We start from the raw sequence: 5722 nt of genomic DNA on the forward strand, positions 1-5722 counted from the left end.
TAAAAATAGAACATTGAATAACAGAGCAAATAAGTGTACACAATAATTCAATAATAATAGATTACATTATTAAATTAATTAAATAAATAAAAAATAAAATAAATGAAATAATAAAGAAAAATAAGTGCATTGCTGATGCAAACACTGCACTGTATTGGAGTGAGGAGTGAGACAGGATGAATTGCCTTTAGTTTGTATGTTGTTGTTTTTTTTTTAAACTCAGACTTAAAACTTGAAGCTTAATCATTATTTACCACCATTGTGTTCAAGTTACATGTTTTAATAAAGCACATTTAAACACTGCTTAAGCGAATTACACAGATAATAAAAGTAACACACACACACACACACTTACACACTCTATCATTGTCATTGTCCAGTTAAGCAAAAAACAGCATGTGCCGTGTTACACCGGTTCACATAGTGTGAGTGCACCGTTACGTTTCCTCACTTCAAAACAGAACTAACTGGGGTTATTGTAGTGACTGTGCTCCCACATTGGTGAGGATTTAAGCTGAACTTCTTTTCTGTGTCATTCATGTTTCATTTTTTGGAATATATTTACTTCTTGATGTTAAATTTATTTTAAAGATTACGTCTCCGCTCTGACTCGCTTCGTTCATCTCCCTCTCATTTATTAATTTTTTCCAGAGTAGACAAAGCGCCGCAGGTAACGCAAGCGGATATGACCTGATATGACAAGGCGAGTAACACATACATCGTGCGACACAACAAATCCATAATGAAATTCGTTGCCAACACTTTTAATAATTGATTATTATCAATTTTATAGATTCGATGTAGCAGCTCTAATGCAGACATTTCCTCCAAGTCAGCCGTTTTGTAGGTACTAGTGTCCTTCTGAAGCCGTACTGGTCTGCAGAGGAATGATTCCTTGAATTCTGAAACTAAAATACGAATGTTTAATTATTATTATTAATTATTTTGCACAGTTTAAAATATTACTAATTTTTACATACAAATTTACCATTTCTGTACAAGATGTTAAGGTTGTATAGAGGCCAAACCTTAATCCACTGCATTCAACCGATACTCACTTCGTAATCAAAGCTAAACGAGTCTGCTTTCACTAAAGCTTCCTCTTCTTTTAAGCATATCATGAGTTTTAACTCTTTAAACAGTTTAAGAACTAGAGCTCAAGCTGTATGCACCTCTCCTCAGCCGTGCCGCAGAAGACTGGTGTTCTGCCGATTTCTACCCATCCAAATGTGACCTGTGCAAGCGCGGACCCACAACCCACCAACAAATGCTTTCATGTGTTTTTTTTTTTATGATAAATCTGTTTTTCTCACGTGCAAAATACAATCTCAGCAGACATGTAGAAAGTACTAGAGACCCAGACTTGAGTAAAAGTACAAGTGCTCTATCAAAAAAGTGACTTGAGTAGAAGTAGAAGTGTCTTTAAGCTCCAGACTTAAGTGGAAGTACTTAAGTATTGCATGTAGTTACTTAAGTACTGAAAGTAAAAGTACAGTATTGTGTTCTGTAGTTCTTACAGAAAGCAGTCAAAAGTCTGAGTATCAGTGTTTCTATTATTTCAAATGCTCAGACTTAAGTACTGTCACAGTTCCTCTGGCTGTAGTAGAAGGACAGAACTGTAGAAGACTGAGTTCATGAACATGAACCATTCGGCCACATACGAGTATTTGAAGGTGGGGAAGGTGGTGTTTCTTCTAGTGGTTCTTCCATCTCGGAATAAACTACAGAGCTCTAGCGTTAGTGTCCTCACTGCAGCTGCAGCACATAAACATCTAACGGAGTAAAAGTATTAAACTCATCCAAAATATGTAGTGAAGTAAAAGTGGAAGTAGGAGATAAAATAATCCTCCAGTAGATACAGATACAGTATTTTAGTACTTAAGTACAGTACTGAAGTAGTTCTACTTCATTACTATATATCTCTGAATCTGAGGATTTACTTGGGTGTTAATATATATAAATATATAAAAATGATTTCTTATTACCATTATTAGCTTATATTTACACTGACATGGTGATTTACACTCTCCTGCTGGGAGCGTTCTCTCATATAATGATTTTAGTCTATCATCATTTCCTACTTACTGGTGTATTTAGGCAGCTTTATCTGTAAATATACACTATGGTAACATTGACAGAAAACGTGATCCATGCACAAACCGTTCCTGGTTAGTGTGAGAAACATGAGTGATGACATCAACTAATTTTTTTTATTTAACTAAATTTAAAGCTAATCTTAGTTGTTGCACCCAGACCTTGCAGAATAGTGTAAAATAGTGTGTATTTATGTGTATAGATTCTGGATTTGAATTTGTGTATCATATACTATATAATAAAAGTCACTTGACTTGATTTAGGTAAGCAGCCACTGAATCTGGATCATGATAATATTGTTAATGGTGATAATTCTGCAGATGATGCAGATCATTTGTCAGCCTGATAATGTCTCTGTCTGTCTGTCTGTCAGTCAGTACACACAGTGGCGGGGAAGGTGCAGGGACCCTGTCAACAGATCAGTGAAATGTGAGTACACACACACACAGACTAGCTTTCATCGAGCGAACCATCATCACCATCTCAGTGTATGTTCAACAGGGTAAAGTTAGTTAAAGGTTTTGGATTGGAATTAGGTTTATGAGTAGTGTTATGCTTTATTTTATAGGTGTTTGAGGTGTAGGATAAGTGAGACTCATGCACTACATGGACAGATGTATTGGGACACCTGCTCATTCATTCTTGATGCTGTTTTATTGGATTGACTGTCTCTAGTGTCTAGGGAAGGCTGGAGACAGCTTACTAGATTTTGGAGCATTGCTGTGAGGATTTGATTGCATTCAGCAAGAAGAGCATTGGTAAGGTCAGGATGTTAAATAATCACCACCCCAACTTATTCCAAAAATATTGGATGAAACACCATTAATCACTCCAGAGAATGTGTTTGAGCTGTGGCGCAGTGGAACATTCCACAGTTCCACTGTGCCACAGCTCAATACTGGGGGGCTTTATACCCCTCTGCCCCACGACTGGCATTAGGCAGCATGGTGCCAATAGATGAATGCTCCAGAGAGTCCTATTCTGTTGGCACTACTTCTCTACAAAGACTAAAGTGTGTGCATTTGCATATATGTGCAATGGGTGCAATTTAAAGTAGCTGAATGCATTTATTAGAAGGGGTGTCCACAAACATTTGGGCATATAGTGTGGGTTAAGTGAAAGGGTTTGCAAGTAGTTTTAGTCAACCCAAATTTTACAAATATTTTTACAGTAAAATGTTACAATATCTGCAGTTTATTGAACAATTCTTCATGCAGCTCATGATTAAACATGAGAGAAAAAGTACATTTATTTACAAGAGAAGTGATCATTAAAGTGCAGTGGTTGAATGCAGCACCACAGTCTTCACCTCTTCTTCTTGTCCTGCTCAGGCATCCACTTGCGTGTTCCAGAGGGTGACCTGAAGACCTAAGTGATGCGGACCTAAATTTCCACACTTAATTAGTGTTGGACAGCGGACCTCCTCTTACAGACACTGCTAGATTTTTTTGGCCCAGCTGCAGACTGTAGGACTGGAGATGTCCTACCACATTCTGGTAGTCCCTCACACTGAGGTCATGGACCAGCCCGTCCGGGGGGCAGCCCGTCTCTGTGACTGAATCAGGAGCAGTAGGTGGTCGGCAGGCAGTCTGAATCAAGAAGCACAACAAGAAGATTCAGAACCTGATTTTTGAACATCTTCAGTTGAGTCATGTACAGGTGCTGGTCATAAAATTAGAATATTTTGAAAAAGATGATTTATTTCAATTCCATTCAAAAAGGTAAACTTGTATATTATATTAATTCATTACACACAGACTGATATATTTCAAGTGTTTATTTATTTTAATTTTGATGGTTATAACTGACAACTAATGAAACCCCAAATTCAATATTTATATTATATCTATCAATATATATATATATATATATATATATATATATATATATATATATATATATGGAAACTCAGTTGTTTCTGATGTGGACATGAAGCGGACTTACTGAGAAGCAATGCACTGTAAAAAGTGGGACTGGGGTTTATTAATATTTACTAAATAATTAAAAGTTACCAACACATAATAAAATAAGAATATATGTAGTTTAAAATCAAATCGAGTTTTTAATGTTTTTATTAATTGTATGTAACGCAAATATTGCTTTAATAATAAAATTAGCTGAGTAGAATTTACTTAACGGCAATATTATATATATATAAGTTGCTAGTACTCGGACATCACGAAGCGCTGTTGATTCTGATTGGGTTGTTAAAATTGATTTTTGAACGTCTATGATTATCTGCAAGACTAAGCACACACCAAAGCTCTGCATACTGTTAGTCATAGTCTGACGCCAATAAAAAAGGGGTGGATTTACTCATTGTAGCAGTTACTGATTAAAGATTACCCAAGGAAAATGCACTGCTGGGATTCAAACCCAGGATCTCCTGTGTACTAGACAGGCACTACAACCAACTAAGCCACTGCGCCCTACCTGAAAGGTAATCTATATCAATACAATATAGCTTCAGGCAAATTCAAAAACATTCTCTTGCATACAAACTTCACACAGACAGAAAAAACAACTTCCCTGAATAGGAACCTCTGCATTTTCCAGAAACAAAAAACATCACATGTACATATACATGTACAGAGTAGGAGACCTGGTCACACAGAATGTACACACAAAAGCTTAGCATCTTTTGTTTAGCCTTCAGGTTCCATTTAAACATCTTTTAATGGATCAGCAAACATCATTCTGATTCAGAAAAGGCTAAAATCCAAAATTTCAAACTGCTTCCTCTCACTTTTCACAAATACATGCAGAATCTTCTGCAGCACAAATATGTTCCAATACCCCAACATCAAACAGAATATTTCTGAAAGTTAGAAATCGCTATTAATTAGGTAAAAAGACTAGAGAAAATCTTGCAAATAAAAGTACAAAAAGGTAGTAGACAGAGCTATAAAGAAGAGGAAACACTCTCGACTCTGGTGGGACTCGATCCCACAACCTTTGAATTGCTCCAGCTATTCATCTAGAAGTCCAACGCACTATCCACTGTGACACAGAGCCCAGGTGAAGAAATTGGTTCCTTGGCCAACCTTCCTATAAAATAACAGTAGTGCTGCTAATATTTGAGGCAAATAATAAATTTACTATGCATATGTAAATCCCAGTGGTCTGATGATTATCTGCAAGTCTAAGCACACACCAAAGCTCTGCATACTGTTAGTCATAGTCTGACGCCAATAAAAAAAGGGTTGATTTACTCATTGTAGCAGTTACTGATTAAAGATTACCCAAGGAAAAGGCACCGCTGGGATTCGAACCCAGGATCTCCTGTATACTAGACAGGCGCTATAACCAACTAAGCCACGGCGCCCTACATGACTGGTTTTCTATATCAATACAATATAGCTTCAGGCAAACTCAAAAACATTCTCTTGCATACAAACTTTACACAGACAGCAAAAACAACTTCACTGATTAGGAACCTCTGCATTTTCCAGAAACAAATAACATCAACTCTGAAAGCTTGTCTCAATTGCTTAAACCTATTATATACATATACAGAGTACTAGACCTTGTCACACAGAATGTACACACAAAACTTAGCATCTTTTGTTTACCCTTCAGGTTCCGTTTAAACATCTTTTAATGGATCAGCAAACATCATTCTGATTCA

General features: G+C 36.6%; 1 non-coding gene across 1 annotated transcript; it reads right to left on the reverse strand.

Moving 5' to 3' along the window:
* Nucleotides 1-5345: 5345 nt before the first annotated feature.
* Nucleotides 5346-5419, reverse strand: trnat-agu (transfer RNA threonine (anticodon AGU)). Its single transcript has one exon. It is a non-coding gene; the product is annotated as a tRNA-Thr (tRNA).
* Between the last annotated feature and the right edge of the window lie 303 nt (nt 5420-5722).

Source organism: Salminus brasiliensis, chromosome 4 (genome assembly GCF_030463535.1).
Source record: "Salminus brasiliensis chromosome 4, fSalBra1.hap2, whole genome shotgun sequence".
Lineage (NCBI taxonomy): Eukaryota > Metazoa > Chordata > Actinopteri > Characiformes > Bryconidae > Salminus > Salminus brasiliensis.